The 21904-nt window shown below is 37.0% G+C and overlaps 1 long non-coding RNA gene across 1 annotated transcript in view; it reads right to left on the reverse strand.

Annotated features, from left to right (window-relative positions):
• Positions 1-8839: 8839 nt before the first annotated feature.
• The window catches only part of LOC127166096 (uncharacterized), a 77315-nt gene continuing 64250 nt past the window's right edge, over positions 8840-21904 (reverse strand). Inside the window, exon 3 of the long non-coding RNA XR_007827853.1 lies at positions 8840-8941. This is a non-coding gene — a long non-coding RNA (uncharacterized LOC127166096). The remainder of the gene's footprint in view (positions 8942-21904) is intronic.

Raw genomic sequence — 21904 nt, forward strand, 5'->3', positions numbered from 1 at the left:
AAAACCATACATCAATGGAAAGCTTATTTATTCAGCTTTTAGATCATGTATAAATCTCTAAATTTCTAAAAATTGACCCTTATGACTGGTTTTGTGGTCCATATTAGAATGATTTCTGAAGGATCATGTGACACTAGACTAAGTAATGGCTTCTTTGCCATCAGGGAAATAAATGACATTTTTAAAAAACAAATAATAAAATAGAAAACAGTTCTGTAAATATAATCTTAGTATATATTGTATAAATAAATTAATTAAAGTAATATTTTCATAAAAAGCATTACACCCTGCAAATGAACCTTTAGATGTCCTCTACATTTGTTCAGATAGTGAGTAAAAACACTGAAATTCTGCCACTATTACAGTTTTTCCCTAAAAACTCACTAAAACTGTTTTTAATAAATTTAAAAACACATTTATTTCTGCATTAGAGGCGTTCTACAACAACATTTTAAAGCTGAATTTATTTTTAAAGTTTTTTTTTCTATATTTGGGTCTTTGAGGGTTAAATTGTAATCATTTTAAGTGATTTTGCAGCATTTTTAAACAAGTAAATGCAGCCTTGGTGATCATAAGAAAGTCTTTTCAAAAAGAAAAAAAAATTGAATACTCAAAACTATACTAAATAGCTATGCTCACTGTCCAACAGGCTGTGCATTTGATTAATATTAGAAAGACAAACATTAAAACATCCACCAATGAATCATTCACAATAAGCCCCCAAAAAAATATATTGACTTTAATGGTTTGAAATTTCCTCAAAAGTTCAACAACCTCATTACAACTCTCAAATGAAGAGTAATCCCTCCCAAAACCTGTCGGTTTTGACAAACGTAAAGCGCTTACTCAAGGTGTATATAAAACTTGAGCAGGCTCTTTAGATGAACAGCGCGCCCAGAACCTTTGCACCAGGCCTAATTACTCTAGTAGCTGTGAGGAGAGGGCGGCCCGTTTCTATTCATCCCGGCCGGCCTGAAAGACCCCGCACCAGATGTTTCTGAAAGGGGGATCTCTTTTCTTCTCTTCTCCCCTTCTTTCATAAGTCAGCGACTAACTTTTTGACCTCCCCTCCTTTCTCCTGCAGGTCTTGTGTGTGAGGGTCAGGGAGAGGTGGTGAGGTTATAGTGAGGTCGGGCCACATTCAATACAGCACCAACTGCACCTCCCCTCCCGGCCTCCTCCGTGCCACATCCATCTCTCCTCTCGTCTCTCTCCTCCCCCTGTTCCTTCAGACAGCCCTGAAGAGCCACAGATGCCGTTCCCCTCTGTTTTCTGTAATTCGTCTTCAGGAGGGGGGACACAAAGAGGATGCTTGTCGGACCGAGAGGAAGAAATACGGCTCTCTCTACCTTCTCGCACAATACGACCAAACAATAAACACTGCTTGTGTACACATATCATGACAGAATAATGTGGCCATAAATACCAAAACAGACACTCCCTCTCGTAATGTCTCTCTTTTCTACATGCAGAGACACACACGTCGTAATCAGTTCTCGGCTAGCAATTTCTATTTATTTAGAAGTATTAATGTCTATAAAAGTTCAATATATGACACTTGTTTGCACCATAGGCAACACTTTTTGCAATACATTTGCAACTAACAATGAACCATTTTCAACAACATTTATTACTCTTGGTTAATTTACGAAAATTCTACTTTTCATTATTAGTATGTATCCGCTATATACTTTTTAGAAACTTTATTTAATTTTTTATTTAATTTTTTTTTTTTTTAAATCTCAATATTTTATACTGTACATTATAATATTGTGATGCCTAAATTTACTTTACTTTTTTTGTGTTTTATTATTTACAATTGTGGTCAAAAGTTTACATACACCTCGCAGAAGCTGAAAAATGTTAGGATAAATGTTAAGATATTTCAAATGAAAGACGTTTACATTTAGTCCACAAGAGAAAATAATGGTTGAATTTATAAAAATGGCCCGCTTGATTCTTAATATTGTGTTTTTTTGTTTAGTGATAGTTGTTCAGGAGTCCCTTGTCTGTCCTGAACAGTTAAACTGCCTGCTGTTCTTCAGAAAAATCCTTCAGGTCCCACAAATTCTTTAGTTTTTCAGCATTTTTGTGTATTGGAACCCTTTCCAACAATGACTGTACGATTTTGAGATCCATCTTTTCACACTGAGAACAACTGAGGGACTCATATGCAAATATTACAGAAGGTTCAAACATTCACTGATGCTCCAGAAGGAAACACGATGCATTACAGTTTTTCTCAGTTCCTAAAACACTACAATCCGTCTTTTAACTAATATTTCAAAATTCATAATGCCATTTTTCAAAATGCACACCCATTTCCCTGAACTATAAACACTATTCCCCTGCTTTAACACATGAGTCAGATTTGGTGAACTGTTACCGCAAAACTCAAATCCCTACATTTCTCAGTGCTTACACCATGTGGTCATTTAGAAAGCACTAGCATTCAATATTGTTCACTCAAGTCTGCAAAGTTTGAGCTCAATTAGCACACAGTTACCCAAGTGGAAACACTAGGAGTCAAAATTTATCACACACCAATCAGAACCTTCGATGGAGATAAAAGGGCCAAAGTCAGCTTACAGTTTGGTGCATTTCTCAGATCAGAAATGAAATTCTCAAAACTACTTGTTCAACCTCCACATCATCTAGTCACATCATAAAATGTTTCTAATTTTTTTAAACAAGTTGCATTTGCTTTGGTACATTCATGAAACTGATTATGCAACTGATTTGTCATTATCACTTCCTATTGTCATGTTGCTCAAAATGTATTACATGTATATAGTTCTCTGTGCTATAGTCTTACCCCCCAAAACATCAAGTCATTAGCTCATCATATATGTCTATACAGTAAACACTACATTTTTTAACTAGTTGTCATAAACTGTCAAGCATATTCTGCACATTTATATTAGACTTTTGTAAATTTGCCATGAATTGTTCAAGTGAATATTGACTTTCACTAATGTAAAGACTACATAATTATAGCATATAAATTACATTATTTATCTTGATTTTTTTTTTTTGTCAGACCACTAGTAAAAGCGTGACTGTGAATCCTATCCGGTCTTTTTCAATCAATATACCGCATACAGTAATGTGTAATTTCAAAGAGGAAGAGTAGGAGGTGAAAGAGGAAGAGGAGGAGAAGAAGGAGGAGGACGAAGACAACAACATGGAAGAGAAATAGGATGGGCAAGGGCAAGAAAACAAGCAGCCTCATATATTTTAGTTGATGCGTGCCAGGGTTGGATCAGCCGTGCAAGAGGATTTTACCCTCGCTGCCTGTCCAGAGCCAGTTTAGTCTGTGATGTTGAGGAGGTTCTTTGGCCTGTCCCAGACCGAAGACAAGATGCTGGGGCAGAATAATTACTTTTGTTGTTGTTTGCTGTTTTGTGCTGTACTCTACAGTACAATAAATTAAGGATTAAAGCACTTGCAAATGCATACATTTGTTGTGTTCATCGTGATTTTTTTATTCCAAGCAACACTTAATACCAGTTTTCGTAGAATAGTATTGTTTTGAACTGATCTCATCAGTGTGTAAAACTGTGTTGTAGTGTGTGTGTGTTTGAGGGTTTGTGTGTCATGTCTGAGAGCAAAGTTTGTTTTTTTCAGCAAGATTGAGTTGTTTTGAGTGGAGAGCTTCATTGTGACCTGAATATAGTAAGTTCAGGGAATTGAGTTAGAAATTACGGATTTGTGATTAGAGTTCGCAAAAAAGAGGCATAATTTCAAGAAATGTGTTTAAGCAATTGAGAAAAACTGTAAGAGCCGGGGGTGAAAACTTTTGGAATTTTAAGATCAGGGTAAATTTATTTTGCCTTCTGAAAAACATTAAAGTATCTTCTGTAGCTTCTGAAGGGCAGTACTAAATGAAAAAAATATATGTTATTTAGGCAAAATAACTATATTCAAAAGTTTACACCCCTGGCTCTTAAAGCATCGTTTTGTCTTCTGAAGGATCAGTGAGCGTTTGAACCTTCTGTAATAGTTGCATATGAGTCCCTCAGTTGTCCTCAGTGTGAAAAGATGGATCTCACAAATCATACAGTCATTGTTGGAAAGAGTTCAAATACACAAAAATGCTGAAAAACCCAAGAATTTGTAGGACCTGAAGGATTTTTCTGAAGAACAGCAGACAGTTTAACTGTTCAGGACAAACAAGGGACTCATGAACAACTATCACTAAAAAAAAAAAAATGGATCATTCAGGCAACAACACAGTATTAAGAATCAAGTGTATGTAAACTTTTGAATGGGGTCATTTTTATAAATTCAGCTATTATTTTCTCTTGTGGGCTTTATGTAAACATCTTTTATGTGAAATACCTTATTCAGGTCAGTAGTAAATAAAAAAAATAACATGCACTTTGTATGATTCATCTTATTTTGGTAAAATAATTAACATTTTGCAGATTCTCCAAGGTGTGTGAAAACTTTTGACCTCAACTGTATTTATTTATTTTTTACTACAGTGTTTTGGTGTTTTATTTTACATAATACATTGGCCTTAACATGAACGGAATAATCAGCTTATTAGTATCATTAGCATACATACAATACAACCTTAACCAAGATTACTAAATTGTTGTAAAAGTACTGTTCATTGTTGGCTCATGTTAACAATCGTGCTGATTAATGTTGACATGACATTTGCTGTAAAGTTTTACCACTCCGAAGTGTCTGTCACCAACATTTCCTCTCGCCCCATGTATGAAACAAGAGCTGCTTATATTGAAAGGTGCTGTCTGCTTGTGTGTAAACGCAACACAGCTGATTTACATAACCCAGATAAAACTACAGCCCTGACACAATGAATGATGTTTAGATAGACCTTAAGGGCTTCATACAACAGCTATATTTGTGCATGCACCGCTTGCTGATGTTATAAAGCAAATGGTATTAAGTCTGTTTTGCTCACTTCCACGATTTGTTAACAACACAAGGTGACTAATGGCATTTTAAGTGTCTCTCCATCAGTTTGAGCTTTACTACACCATTGGTCTGTGTAAATACTTCCACACATGCATAAACAATGACCTCGGCTCTGATTGGTCAGAGTGTTTGCTCTGATGGAGTGAGCGGTTTGGCTTGGTGAAGCACGGGCTGAAAATAGCCAGGCCCCTGGCGTGGGTTTGAATCACTCATGCAGTTTATAGGGCACTGAACAGGTTTAATGAGCCACAGATAAATCTGATATTTCAGTCGTTTCCCACAACACGTGGCCTCAATGCCTAATAGTGACTTAGTTCACCTTATTTAAAGTCACTCCGTTTCAGTACGAGCACAAACACTGAGTGCACGGATTCAGCGCAACTCAACTAGTTTCTCGAAACGCTAATGTGCTGTTGCTGTAATTACTGCATTTTGTGCTTTAAAATAAACCAGGGTCTGCAGGCCCCAAACACAGAGGCCTGCTGTCCTGAAGCAGCCACCCATGAGCCAGGACGAGGTTAAACTCGCAGCTTTTACCAACACCATGTGCACGCATGTGTGTGCGAGCGCGTATTAGCAATGGCAGTTTGTTATAGGGAGTCATCAGTAACTGTCCCTATGATGCCAGAAGCTTAATTAACCCTCTCTCTCATTAACACTCTCTCTATATGGCTCTCTCTCAGCGTTCTCCCTCTCTCTCCGCTCTAGTCTCGGCCAATTACTGAGCCCAAATGGAACAGCATTAATCAAATCTTTAGTGCAGCAGCATGCTTTGAAATATCAGATTACGCAGGGCTGCAAAACTAATATGTCACTGTCACCGAGCTCGCGCAGGCATTTAGAGGCTAGCATTAACAAGATGGCTAACGTCAGGAGCGTCTGCGCGCTATGTGGAACGCCGCTCTAGGGGCCATTAGTAAGACAAGGAAGAGGGTTCTGCTTTCACTCGGCGCTCATTTTTTATGCCCCCTTTCTTCTTTTCCTTCCTCTTTGTCTTCTGCTTCTCTTATTGTTCTGTCAAAAGGCCTGCGCGGCGGACGAGGAAGAATGGGCAAGACAAACGGCCCGGTGAGAAAGGCTCGAAGGAGATTAAGCAAAGGGAGGAAACGGGGGTCAGCGAAGGAAAGGAGGGGTGCTGAAAGGAGGACAATGACGCAAAAAGCACAAGGAAGGAAAGGGGAAAGGATGAGTGAAATCTCGGGCGGATGGACGGACGAATTCTGGGCTGACCCGTAGGCGCAGCGGCTCCTTCTACGTGGTGTCAACATGCTTTTCTCAGGGTGAAAAAGGAGTGAACGAAGAAAAAAAGATGGCTCTGTGAGAAAAAAAATGTGCTGTTACACAGGGAGTTTGGGCGTGCTCTGTGGCAGGAGGCAAAATAGATGACAGTGTAATGATATTAAAAGCGCAAAGTTGTTAAGATGCCAAGTCAAGGCCCCATAAATCCAGCCAGGGCTCCCACTGCCTGTCCCCACACCGCGTAATTAAATCTGATTTATGAGGCGTATTACAGCAGTGAGAGATAGTTCATATTCCAGCTCTGCTTTATTAGACAGCCTGACAGGCGCCAAAAAATATTGTCGAAGTTGCCTCGGCCCTAGCCGCCAAAAAGCCTTGCTCCGCACTCTGTCTTTTGTTGTGTCAGTCCTCCCTTCCCGTGATGGATTAGGCACTCTTTCTCACTCTCTCTTCTTCTCTCTTTCATTCGCTCTCCATCTCCTCCCTCAGTCAGAATGTGGTGGAACAGCCCCTTGTGACACAGCCAGACAGCTTCATCTTCATCAGTAGCCCCCAACGCCTCCACACAGCCCCCGCTCCCGCCCCCCGTTGGGCCCAGAAGGAAAAGAGGGAGGGCACAGGTGTGGAAGCACAGAGCCGTTTGTGAAGTGAGAAGTAAAAATACACAGAGAGACAAGGTTATTATAGTTAACTAAGAAAGAAAAACTAAAACCATTTGCAAAAGTTTTTGTTACTTGAAGTCAAACAAACATTAACTCAAAGGTTCCTCAAGGTTTTTTTTTTTTTTTTTAATTAAATGTAAATTCATGTCCAGTCACATTTTCTCGGTTACATAAACATTACTTACACTATCCAAAAAAAAAAAAATCTATTGTATATTTTTACATTAACAATGTAATCAAAATGTTATTTATTAAAGCCAAGTATGAATCTCATCAAGTTAGTGCTTTTAAGCATTTTACGTTTATTCTAAAATAACAACTAAGGCACTAACAAATTAAACATTTAAACATCTGTGAACTTATGTTCAGCTATTCTTTTTAATACTAAACTTTTTTTTTTTTCGGATCATTAGTCATCAAAGCGCGATAAATACTGGCCACTGACTTACTTTACAGATGTACTTTTAATTTCACCAAGCTGATTACTCACTAAAAACTCCCACAGATCATGTTTTCATGCCATTTTAAGTCTTATTTTGACGTAACAAAGTGGTTATATCCAAGTGTGTGAGTTGTTTCCTTACTTTTTTAACTAGTCTTCCCATTCACGGCATTATATTGTTCATTCAGATTGATTTGCAACTGCGAAACGCGCATAAACAAAACAGAGAACATTAGAGAACATATTTTAAAATCTAATTAAATTAAACTCAGTACTATAACGAATAAAATCAATTTATTTTATGCAAGGCAAAAGGTGTTTCCATCATGCAAAGTGAACGTAAAATAATTGTGTAAAATAATACAATTTACAGCACAGTAAAGATGTTATAAATGAAATAAAATGTATACAAACCTTTATTTCGCTTTAAGCAGCAGCCACGGATGGAACGGCAACGGCATTCCGACGTCATATTGAGCGTTCACGACTTTAACTGCCACTTCTTGAAGTTCTACTGTAGCCGTCTACTACGGGAGAACAGCTGGTTTGCCATAGTCTTCACAACGTCACAGATTAGTAGATAAATGTTACATTTTATAGTATATACCACTGTAATTACATCAGTATACGATTCTACCATTAGTCTTTCATTTAATCTGTGTTGATATGTTTTAAACTTAAGCCACTTTTAACGATGTTTTCATTTGTACAAAGATATGTCTGCTGTTGGCATCAGCACCTAGATGCTTAATGATTTTTACGTTCTCGGTTACAGCGGGGTTACAGCCTACTTCCGGTCATCGTAGCCGTTCCATTGGAAGCTGTTGCTTAAAGTCCCTAATAAGCCCGCTATGACTGTAACTCAGCAGCTTGGTTGTTTTGTCAGAGACAGGCTCAACCCAGCGGTTGGGTAGAAAAAAAATAACCCAGCGTTAAAAATGACCCAGCAACTTTTAACAGTTAAACTACCCAGCACCTGGGTAAAAAATATTAACAATAACCCAATAAAATGACCCAACAAGTTGAACCCAGCATTTGGGTTAAAAAAAAAAAATAACCCAGCATTTTTGTTGATGTACATAAATAACTAAAACTGTTGAAATAAAAATGAATAAAAATTATATTATATATAGATTTATTAAACAAAAACTAATAAAAATGACAAACATAAAATTACTAAAATTACTAAACTAAAAATTTAAATTAAACTGAAAACTGAAAATAAAAAAGTCAAAGTATTAATAACACTAAACAGAGAGAAAATTTTCCATTCTTCCTGAGAGAGCAAAACATAATATCAAACAGCATGAAAACAGATGCATTTTGTGGCTAATTACACCTTTTTACTTTGACTGGAACAAAAGAAAGTGAAACCTCAACATTTCTATCTTTTTTCGCTGACAAAAACACTTTTGTTTTTTGTGTGGTTGTCCTGAGGCTGCTGCTTCAACAGGTACTAGAAATCTCAAGATGTTGTCTGATGTAGAAACAGATCAAATATTTGGGCCGGTTAAATTGATTTTCCTTTCCAAAATTCGCTATCACTTACGTATTTTCAAAGAACTATAGGGCCTCTCGTAGTCACCCACACAGCTCTCCATTGATTAAACCCGAGAGACACAACAGGAGCGAAAACATCTCACCAGCAGACCTTAAAGATTGGAGAGAGAGAGCAAGAGCAGATAAAAGAAGAAAGGATGAGTGCAGGAGGAAAAAAAAAAAACACCAGCTGATGTTAACGAGCTGGGACACTTTTATTATCATTATTAATTAGAGCTTTTCAAGCAACAGAATTAAATCAATACGCTGGAGTGAAACAAATTTCAGAAGGCCGCTCAGATCAATCAGGAAGGGTTTTTATCTGCGTAACTGCCACTGAGCTAAGCTCGTTAGTGAAACAGTCGTTAACAAGGCACTTGCGGCAAGAGGATAGATCTGAGCTATTTCTAATTAGGAGGACATAAACCCAGCAACCATTTCTCCTCTCTGATTAACTGTTAAGTTCATTTGTGATTTTACCCCCTCCTACTATCCTCTTTCTTTGTCTGTCACAAACACACAGACACAATCCCAATTCCTCATGTAGATCTATTTTCTCTTCTCGTCGGCTTTTCACTTTCTCTCTCAGCGTAACCATTAAACAGGATTAAATGCTTGCAGAGATTCTTGCCTTGTGTTAAATGATTGCGTCCTTATAAGGGTAAATGAGACCATTTATCATCAGCCCGTCCTCTGGGTGCGCTGCAGGTCGTTAGCCATCTACCGTCATGAAATAATTAGTTTTACTATTAATGTAGCAAAGCTCAATGATCATGAGTGCCCACATGTCCCCTTACACTGGGATTAATTGTATTAATGTGCTCAGATGCTCACTAAAGGACTTTAAAAAGGGATGAAATGTTAGCGGGGCCCTAAAACATGGAACAGTCTTGAGCAGATAATAGCACACAAAGATTCACTGCTGCTTCCCTTTCATATCGTCTTTAATACCAATAGATTATAATAACGCATATGGATGATAATGGCTGAAACAGCTATATTTTGAATACAGCTCTTACATGGTACCTGCAACACTCGTGTAGTTCTAATATAATGTTGTAAAACATATTACAATGACTTTAAATTGGATTCAATATTATAACATTCTTTTCTGATTGGAAATTAAAAATAAGAAAATCAAATAAAAAAAACTGTTGTTATTAATAATATTACTACTACCTTACTGATATAACATGATATAAAATACAGTTGAGATCAAAAGTTTACATACACCTTGCAGAATCTGCAAAATGTTAATTACTTTACCAAAATAAGAGGGATTATACAAAATGCATGTTATTTTTCATTTAGTACTGACCTGTTGACTTTATACGAATGACCCTGTTTAAAAGTTTACATACGCTTGATTCCACAGCTGTTTTTTTTTTTTTTTTTTTGTGATAGTTGTTCAGGACAAACAAGTGACTCCTGAACAGTTAAACTGCCTGCTGTTCTTCAGAAAAATACTTCAGGTTCAAATTCTTTGTTTTTTTTAGCATTTTTGTGTATTTGAACCCTTTCCAACAATGATTGTATGATTTTGAGATCCATCTTTTCACACTGAGGACAACTGAGGGACTCATATGCTACTATTGCAAAAGGTTCAGATGCTCACTGATGCTCCAGAAAAAAACACAATGCATTAAGAGCCAGGGGTGTAAACTTTTGAACAGAATGAGGATGTGTAAATTTTTCTTATTTTGCCTAAATATCATATTTTTTCATTTAATACTGCCCTTCAGAAGCTACAGAATACTTACACGTTTCCCAGAAGACAAAATAAGTTAAATCCACCCTGATCTTCAAATTCAAAAAGTTTTCACCCCCTGGCTCTTAATGCATCATTTTTCCTTCTGGAGCATCAGTAAGCATTTGAACCTTCTGTAATAGTTGTGTATGATTCCTTCAGTTGTCCTCAGTGTGAACAGATGGATCTGAAAATCATACAGTTATTAAAAAACCAAAGAATTTGTGGGACCTAAAGGAATTTTCTGAAGAACAGCGGGCAGTTTAACCGTTCAGGACAAACAAGGGACTCATGAACAACTATTACTATTACAAAAAAAAAAAAAAAAAGCTGTGGATCATTCAGGTAACAACACAGTATTAAGAATCAAGTGTATGTAAACTTTTGAATGGGGTCATTTTTATAAACTCATATCTTATAACACTGTATGAATGTCTGCCATTTATAATTTGAAGCCAGTTCTAAGAATGATTAAAAACAATACTAAAACATAAACTGATTTCCCAGCAGTTATCATTTCAACATATTTTAATTAGCGAGAAATAACATGGAATGAGTGACACCATTAGTGATCATTGTTGATGACCCAGTTCTTGAGGCAGTATTATTAACCTAATGAAGAACAATGCTCGACTTATACTCCGCAGCTGTTCCAGCCTCACAAACACCAGGAAGACTGGCTGGAAAAATTCCTCACAATGTCAGAGGTGACACTGAGCTGATGAGCAACCACAGAGGTGTAATGTTAGCAGAGACATACAGGCTAAATGCTATTGGTGATGCTGGCCTTTTGCTATGAGCAATGCGATTAGCCTACTGCTCTAGGTCTGGCCTTTGCCCCTCTCTACATGTTGACCTCCGTATCATAGCAGTGTCTCTCTGCAGGCTGTAGCTGGAGTCATAGTAGGCCGCATCTGGGGCCTGTAATCAACGTCACGATGCATTAAAAACAGAGACAGAATCTCTCCCCCCATACTCGCTGGAGTTGTACTGTGGGTCAGAAACAGAGCCAACTTCCCCTCAGCATAGGATGTCTGTTTTTGTCCTTCATTCATCCATTGTTTAAGGATGTGATCTAGTTTCAAAACAGTATCTGTTTATCTAACTGTCTATTTAATCCTAGTCCATTTATATGAAAAGTATTCAAACATGAGTGCTGCATGTGGACACTTCTAGGGTGTTTTAGAAAGTCAACAGGACGTTGCTATGCTGTTGCAAAGGTGTTCTGAGCAGTCTGCACTTATTGAAGGGCATGGAAAAGCATTACTCTGTGATTGCTAGGATGTTGCCAATTATAGCCTAGCAGGCCAAGTTAAAAGAGCTCACGCAGATATCTCTGTTTTGTTTACATGTAAGTTATACATCAAATACAGAAACAAATGAGTAACATACTAAAGTCAGCACGAAATGGAAAGTCACCCTTTCTGTTTTCTAAATTGATTTTATTGTGAACAATTCATCCTTGCATATGTATTGTTTTTTTCATTGAAATGTCATATTTCAATTTTCCGGTGAATATTATAATTTTGAAAAATTAAAAAAAGGTAATTGTGACTTTTTATCTCACAATATGGACTTTTTTCTCAGAATTGCCTGATACAAGCTCACACTTCTAACTAAAATTGCAAGCTTTTAACTCCCAATTCTGAGAAAAAAGCAGAATTGTGAGATAATTACTTTTTTTTCTCAGAATTGCGTTTATACTGTTATATCTCACAGTTCTGACTTTATAACACAAAATTGCAAGTTATTAAGTGAGAATTATGAGATATAAACTCGCAATTCTAACTTTTTTTCTGATAATTGCATGACAAACTCGCACTTCTGACTCTTTTCCTCAAAATTGCATGATATAAACTTGAAATTGCAAGATTTAAACTCGCAATTCTGAGAAAAAAACGTCACATTAAATTACATTTTAATTACATAATTGACTTTCTCAGAATTGCATGATTGGATTTTATTACTTGCAGTTCCAAGTTTATATCTCACAATTCTGAGATGTAAACTTGCAATTGTGAGAAAAAAGTAAGAATTGTGAAATATAAACCCGCAATACTGAGCATTATTTTTTTTTCCCCTCAGAATTGGACTTATATCTCGCAATTCTGAGGAAAAAATGTTGGAATTGCAAGATAAGTTGCAATACTTTTTAAAAAAACTTTTATTCAGTGGCTGAAATGGGCTCCATAGTGAAACCTCTGGTCCTTGATAAGTCAATGAAAAGTGTTTTACTAATGTAGTAAACTCATTAACTCATCAATGTAGTGCAAATCATTATTGTAGTCAATGATCCAAAATCACACAGCAACAGATGAGACTACTCTTACCCATTCCTCATGCATTTTCTTATTCTTTCTCTTCCTCTGCTTTGTTCGAAATCCTACTAATTCTCATGATCCTACGTCTGATTGTTGCCTAATAAATAGGCCATGTCTGAGTGCAAAGATCTTGCTGTACTCAAGACATATCGAACATCTGGACCCACAAGAAAGATATAACACCAGTGTCATCACAGCCTGTGATTGTATAACCGATCCATCTGCGTTACGCACGGCACATGTGCGAGGGAGCTGAAGTGTGCTGTTTTGAAAAGTCTGGTTTATGTGAGTAAAACACTCACGTTTTTTTGGTTCATGTGTGTCTGTGCACGCACATGTGTGAGCGGTTGCAACACTCGGCAGCTATGTGCAGCAGAGTGCAACAAAGCCACTACATCACTGTAATTAGTTTTGTCATTCTCTCTCCCTCACTCACTCACCAGCTCTAATGTAATACAGAGCTCAGGCCAGGCCAGCAAGGCCATTAATGAGTCACACTGACACAGCCTCCAGGACCCCAGTGCTTTTTACTGTCTATCCGCAGCCGTGACATCAATTAATCACTCGTTAATCCTACCCCCTACACCGGCCTTACAGAGAGGGGGCAGGGGGCCGTGTATGATCCAAATTTTACCCATGCAAAAAAGCAGAGCTGAAAACAGACTTATTATGAAATATAAGCTATATATATATTTTCACAATCCAAGGAATCCAATCCATTCCTAGTGGAATAAAATTCTGCCCTATATTTTTGTTCTTGTTGAAAATGCATCTCATTATAGAAATAAAAAAGGGCTACAACAGGTATTTACACTGACCTGAACCAGGAGAAACTGTTTAAACTCAGACGTAGTGTAACCCACTGCAAATTTTATTGTTAATTATGCACTTTAGAAACAAGACAGATAAGCAAAGAACATGTCCTTAAAAGGTGTTGTGTGGTGTTTATTGTTCAGTGTGTATGTCAGATGGTCTCCTCCACCACAGGGAGTGACTGAGGGGATGCAGGTGCTGGATGGACTAATGTTGCACCAACAGGTGTTTTGGAGAGCCTGGCCATGTATGGGAAGAGTCGTCGACTGTGAATGTTGTGTTTATCCTCTCTGTCTCTCTCTCACTCACTCTCTCTCCCATGATAAATGACACACTTTCTTCGGGCTGACTTTTCACAGCACTGGAATCTCTCAAAGCCGTTAGTCTCTGACATTTTGTTTCCTCCACCAAAAAAAAAAAAAAGTAGAAGAAATGCATTCATTTCTAGACATTCCCTTCACCTTGTAGTGTAGAGCTTATGGGGTATGAGTGAACGTAAGAGTAATTCTTGTATCCCTGATCAAGATGGGTCGTTACACGTTATATAGTGAAGTGGAACAGTAAGATACTATGAAAAGTTGTGTTCTTTTTCCAATACCGAACATAGCAATACTCAAACGTGCTACATAACTAGAGAAAACAGAGGAAAAGGACTGTGGCGAAAAAAAGGTTGGAAAACTTCAACTCCCATAATGCACTGAGCTTGATCAGACTATCTGTGAGCAGGGATACAAAAATGCAAAAGTACAATCTGTATCTATGAAAGCCCGTTTCCATCACTGAATTAAAAAAAAAAAAAAAATTGTGACTTTTTATCTCACAATTCTGACTAAAAAACTTGCAATTGCAAGTTTATATCACGCAATTCTGACTTTTTTACAAAGGCGATACAAGTCGGCGCCAGTAGCCTTGTGGTTAGCATGTTGACATATAGCGCCGTTGTGCAGCGGGCGTCCCGAGTTCGAATGCCAGCTCGTGGACCTTTCCCGATCCCACCCCCTTCTCTCTCTCTCCCACTTTGCGTCCGGTCTAAATAAAGACATAAAAACGCCATCAATAAATCAAAAAAAAAAAACAAAGTTGATACTACAAACTCACAATTCTGACTTTTCTTCTGAGAATTGTGATACTAAATCAGAATTGCAAGATATAATTAGTCAGAACTGAGAAAGTGAGCCAGTTAGAATTGCGAAGACAATAATCCTGTCAGAAATGCAAGATAAAACTTGCAATTGTGAGAGAAAAGCTACAATTCTAACCTTATTTCTTACAACTGCGAGTTTTATCTTGCAATTCTGACTTTATTTCTCCGAACTGCAACTTTATTTCTCATAATTGCAAGTTTATGTCTAGCAATTCTGAGTAAAATATCAGAATTGCAAGTTTGTATCATGCAATTTAAAATAGAGAAAAAAGTCAGAATTGTGAGATAACAAGTCACAATTTTCCTTTTTTATATTTTATTCAGTGGTGGAAATGAGCTTCCATACAAATTTGACACTGGTTAAATAGAAAAATATCTACATTACACAATATAATGGAATACTTGCAATTGAATTGCTATTTAAAAAAAACATAATACATTAAAACTGTCAGAATACAAAGATATTTTTAAATAGCACTGTTGCTTGTAATATCACCCTACATTAAGTACATTCAGCCATGTGTACCCAAACAAATGGCACTGTCTGCATAGGAATGTTCAATGAATTGCTTCAATGGTTGTTATATATTGTCACATTTTAGTAATCCAACAATAGCTGCATAAAATATACAGACCTGCATTATACACGGCAACACAAAACACATGATCTGTTTCATGTACTTAATTTCCCCTACATGCTGTATAGGGAGAGACAGGATGATACTACAAGCAACAGTAAGATTTAATTATTTAAATTTATGTAAATGAATCCAATTAATTTGTAAGCAATAATGACAAAGGTCGAGCTGACATTTCTAATGAGTAACAGACAGTGTGAGCGGCCATGTTGGATTGTGTGTAGGGATGTACTGCCATGCAAAAGGAAAAACACAGTGGCTATATATTTTATCAAAACAGACGGGTTGCTTAAGACTGTGATTTGACGTGTGACTAATTAAATGTTCAATTCAGAGAAAACAGAGTATTAAAACTGATATCAAATCAAGCTAAATTCAGTTAAAAAAAATGCACTGTATTGTATTCAATATAATTTGACTTGAACATGCAAGGGTAAATCCCTTATTTAAAGTGCACCACCTTTCAAAAGTTGGGGTCAGTAAGATTTCTTGTTTTTTGAAATAAAGAAATTAATACATTTATTCAGCAGGGATGCACTAAACATCAAAATGACATTAAAGGTTTTTACACTGTTAAACAAGATTTCTATTTGAATAAATGCTGTTCTTTTCCTTTCGATTCATCAAAGCTTCTAAAAAATCATGATTTCTACATAAATATTAAGCAGCACAACTGATAATGATGAGAAATGCTTTTCTAATGTCATTCTAATTCACTCTAATAATTTTAGAATCGTTCGTGAAGACTGGAGTAATGGCAGTTTTGTTTTTTAGTTCAGTTCTTACTGTATTTGTATCAAATAAATGCAGCTTTAGTGATCATAAAAAGAAGTCAATCAATCCCAGCCTTTTGAATGGTAGTGTGTGCTTAACAGAATAAAAAGCAATAAAAAGGATGGCATTCACTCTTACAAATGTTAGAAGTAACACTGAATCTTTGTAGTGTAAAGGTCACGTCGAGTTAGAGGCGTACTCATTCAGAAAACAGGCTGCCTCACAAAATCAGTCTTTCAAACTCTGACACCCACAAAGTCCCACCCGTCTCCAAAACACACACGCACGCAAACTTTTTTTGGCCACAGAAACAGTTCCCCCGATCTGAGCGATCGGAACGTCACATAGCTCTCCCCGCTGCGGTCAGAAAAGTGTTTCCCGCTGCTGACAGGCAGGATAGATGACCTCCATTATACACAACTACAAATACATTCCAACAGCTGAAGGTGCAGTAAATTATCCTTCAGCAGAGATGGGAGGAGAGAGCAAGAAGACAAAAAGAACAGAGAAAGAAAAAAACAGGAGCGATGGTCTAATATTTCAAGCTGGATTCCCTCAGAGAGAAGAATGGAGTCTTAAGTTTGTCTACTCTAAAGGTTGTCTAACAATAAGACTTATTGGGTTCCGATGACTTAAAAGAAAATCAATCAGACAACCACACAGAGTCATCTGTAACTGCGTTTGTGTGCGTTAGCTATTTTTCATGAGGCTGAGAGTTCAATCTTATCCTCGCTGGTTGACATTAGCATTAGCTGTTTTGCTAAGGGCCCCTATTCTATATTGTTGCAGCATTTTCATTTCCACCTGAAGTTTACTTATAATGTAATTCAGCAAAACTTCTGGTTTACTCTTGTATTGTGGTGCTGCTAATACTGTTGGCTTCAGTATGATAAACTATGTGCATTTTTCCTCATTTGCAAGTCACTTTGGATGCTAAGTGCATGCTAAATGAAAGCAGAAAAAACAGAAAAAAGCGTCATATCTTAGTTCTGTATAACCATTTTTCATCCTCTTTCTTGACTCTTAAAGTTACACAGACTGTACCTTTAAGAAGGCTGCATATAAATTACCTATGTTTTGATTAGCTAACCTCCAAGTACCGGTGTGTTTCACACAAAGTGAATTCACATCAATATGCTTATGATGTATATATCACACACACACAATTCAAAATCTGTGTGTGTGGGCAGGTTTTGCTATGGTTGCTGAGACAATATTTCTAAAAATTTCCTAGAAAAGCGAAACCTGACCAAACCGCTTTGTGAAGTATGTGTGTTTGCACATGTGTTCGAATGTGTATGAAATATGTAAAGGCTTGACCTCAAAAAGCTGGTTCCTCTGTGAAGAATAGCGAGTGCTCTGTCACACACACCCACTCTCACTGTAACACTATAAATTAGCTACAATCCCTGCAGCATCAATCTAAAATAATTGCTCTGACGCCAGTCGAGACAACAGTTCTGTTTACGAGACAGTTTTCTCTTATCTGTTCGTATTATCCTATTATTAATGGTCTGCTTCATAAAAACACTTACATTCATTCTGAAGCCTCAAACAGTCTCCTAGAGAAATAGACAGTAAACATACACACTCAAGTGTCACAGAATAGCTAAAGTGTCTAGCTTTGTCAAACTAATGTGCAGAGTGTCACACTGCGATGTCAAACACGATCATATCAAACACACACTCTTTACCCATGGGGCATTTCATCGTGGCAGCTTGACAACACAACCACAGAAACTCAAAACACTTGCTTATCATGAATATCACTGCAAGTTTATGGGAAATGTGATGAAAGCAAAAGACAAGAATTCCTTTGATACGATGGCCTTTACCACTATAACCAGATTTTGGGACTAATCCCGTAATATTTTCCATAAGAAGTCACTGCTGCAGATCAGAGCCAGCAAGAAAGTTTGTTTTACTCACATTTAAAAGCTACTTACTGGATGTCAGCTATTTATATAGTGTTCTGTATATCAAGGCTCAAAAACAACTACTGGCTATCCAACACATCCTTTCGATTTTAGAAAGAATAACAACGGTTTTTACAGTTATATAAAATAATAATAATACAGCTTACTTCATACATCAAAGAGACAGAAGCAAGTTGTCACAAAGTAGGACTATATCAACATTAAGACTTTTTAATTTGACACATGAACTTACCCATTCCCATAATCACTTATTAGCAAAATAAATAAATAAGCTTTCCATTGATGTGTGGTTTGTCAGGATAGACAATATTTGGCCAAGATACAACTATTTGAAAATCTGGAATCTGCGGGTGCAAAAAAAAAAAAATCTGAATATTGACAAAATCACCCTTAAAGTTGTCCAAGTGAAGTTCTTAGCAATGTATATTACTAATCAAAAAGTTTTGATATATTTACGGTAGAAAATTACTATGAAATTACTATGAAATTACTATGATTACTATTAATAACTTCATGGACCATGATCTTTACTTAATGTCCTAATGATTTTTGGCAGAAAAGAAAAATCAATAATTTTGATATAAATAAAATAAAATAAAATTAAATTAAAATTTGAAAATTAAAACAAAAATTAAAAAAATAATATACAATTTTGAAAATGATTTTTTTTTTATTTTTGTAGTCAAGAATTAAGGTGTACACTGCAAAAAATGCTTTTCTTACTTAGATTTTTTGTCTTGTTTCCAGCCAAAATATCTAAAAATTCTAAAATCAAGAAATATTTTCAGATAAAAGACATCAAATTTAAGTGAGTTTTTGCATAGAACAAGCAAAATAATCTGCCAGTGGGGTAAGCAAAATAATCTTCTTTCAAGCAGAAAACAAGATTATTTTGCTTACCCCATTGGCAAATTATTTTGATTGTTTCAAGCAAAAACTCACTTAATTTTGACTTGTTTTTTTCTGAAAACAAGACAATAATTTTTGCTTGTCTAGAAAATCCTTCTTGATTTTAGAATTTTTAGATATTTTGGCTGGAAACAAGACAAAAAATCTAAGTAAGAAAAGCATTTTTGCAGTGTATATAGAAACTGACTTACAAAATATTTACTGAAGTACTGGTTTTCTCTACATTTAAATCTCTACAGTACACTGTACAAAAACAATTTGTTGAGTCAACTTTTAAAATTTTAAGTTCAGTCAATTCAAAAAAAAGTTTAGTCAACTTGAAGTTTTACTAAGTGACAACTTAGATATTTAAGTTGATTCAACTTACATTTTTAAGGCAGGCAGGTAACAAACAGCTTTTAAGTTTAACCGACCAATTTTTTAGTTTAGTCAACTCGAATATCTAAGTTGTCACTTAGTACAATTTAACATTTTAAATTGACTAAACTTATTTGAGTTGACTGAACTTAAAATTTTAAGGCAGCAGGGTAACAAATTGTGTGGGTTTTTTTTTTTTTTTTTTTTTTTTTACACTGAGTACATTAAAGGGATAGTTCAACCAAAAATGAAGATTCTGTCAACATTTACTCACACTCATGTCATTTCAAACCTGTATAACTTTCTTTCTTAAGAACACAAAAGCATAACACACAAAAGAAGATATTTCAATGAATGTTGTTGACCAAGCAGTACTGGTTCCCATTGACTTCCGCTGTATAGACAGAATTTTGGGGGGTGGACTGTCCCTTTAAATCTGCTGGTATTTAGTGTTGCTGCTCTGACTCAATAATGAAAAAGCATTTAAAGTAGTTTCATGTATGAACAGAAAGAACAATTAAAACTTCTTCCCGTTTGTTTTTTTGCTCTCTGCTTTCACTTCTTTCATTTTCTACTCTCTCTCTCTTCCTCTGGATCTCAGCCCTCAGTTTCCTAGAGAAGAGGGCTGAAGACAGATTTTAATGAAACTGTCAGAGAGTGTGTGTGTGAGTGTGTGTGTGTGTTTTGCTTCACTGCTGAGAGTGTAATTATGCCTCTTCCCTTAACAGACAGTCTGACAGACATATTCTCTCCTCCCTTCTTCTGTCTTTCCTCACTCTGTCCATCTCACAAACCCCTGAAGACACAAATTAACATCGCATTTGGTTTGTCATCAGCCTTCGAATGACAAACAGAGTTAAAACAAAAACGGACCAATGTTTTATTCCTACAGTAATGCCACTATAATGACCAACCGTCATTCCCAATCGGGCATTAAATCTATAATGTGCAATCGAAAGCCATTTGTACACGAACGAGCCATGTCAACACGCAAAACATGACACTGTAAATCACCGCAAACGGATACGTTAAAGAAAAGTGAGGAAAAGAAAAAGAGCCAAAAGAAGAGAGAAAGCAGAACCAATAATTAAGAAATACAGATGGGGCTTTACTTGAGATGGAGGGACCATAAATCCCATCATGTCTCGCTCGCTCTCACTCACTCTATCATCAGCGCTGTAAGTTTTTAATCACACTGAAATGATTTATTTTAACGTCAGCCATGTGTCACCGCACTTCCTTTCATTTTTCAAATTGTTTGTGTTTTTTCCCGATGATAAATTTATCTTCAGACAACCCCAATATGACTAATTAACTCTGAAATATAGGAACCAGATGTTCGGGTGAAGGAAGTTTCTACGCAGCAGCCAAAAGAACATGCCAATCTCTCTCTCTCTCGCTTTCGTTCGCTCCCCCTTACTCATTTTATGTTAAGTCAGGCTCTTTCGGCTCTAATGTGTGACCTGTCATATTGAGGTCCAGAGTAAATTTCCTGGCTACGCTGCACATCCTGCAGTTCACAGGCACTTTCCTCTCGTTTCCATCACCTCTCTTCCTCCATCGCTCATCACCCCGTACCTAATAATCCTCCTTCGTCTCTCGCAGACCACAAATTTAACAGGAGTATTTATAATTACGTCTAATTTACCATTAGTATCAAAACATTTACAGTGAGCACAAACAGCCTGGAAGCAATCAGAAACGACTGCAGCTGATTCCAAACTTTGTAAGAAAAATCACGCAATACGTAGCAATTAAATAAACGGCACATTTAGACACGAACACTTTGAGTCTTTGAGGGCCGTGCTTTGGCCCGCGTGCGTGTGTGTGTCGCTGCTAAAACGAAGCGTGATGGCGCCGGGCCCCAGAGGGACAGGTTGCTCTGACACTCTGACAGTTTGCCATGAGTGACGTGTGATCCGTACAAATTTCAGGACTAATAAATCTACCTGTCAGTGCGGGGGACTTGAAAGGGCTGAGGCCCTCGGGCTGAGCTTTAACACAACTCGTGTTGATGAAATTCTGTAGGCTGGAGAATTATAGCTGTCAGAAAAACGCCCACGTCAAATCTTGAGCTTTTGGCTCACTTACTCTTTCTTTTTTTTTCTTCTCTCTCTCTCTCTTCCTCTTTTCCCTTGCTCTCTCAACACTCATATATCGCTCACATACACCCCCCTCTCCACCCTATCGCCATGTCTCTCTCTTCCTTTAGCTCGATGTAGAAAATGAGACGCAGACTTCTTTCATCGCTTGGTAACTATTATTACATCACTTTGACACCGTGCAACTTCAGGCCTGCCAGGCTGCACCACATAACACCGTTTCTCCTCAGCCTCCATTACTGCACTTAAAGCACACACAATCACACACACTCAGGGTGACGTCGGTGTTATCTGCGTCTGGCATGGCTCCGGTGACGTGAGAGCGGGTCCTGA

This window comes from Labeo rohita, chromosome 5, assembly GCF_022985175.1.
Source record: "Labeo rohita strain BAU-BD-2019 chromosome 5, IGBB_LRoh.1.0, whole genome shotgun sequence".
Lineage (NCBI taxonomy): Eukaryota > Metazoa > Chordata > Actinopteri > Cypriniformes > Cyprinidae > Labeo > Labeo rohita.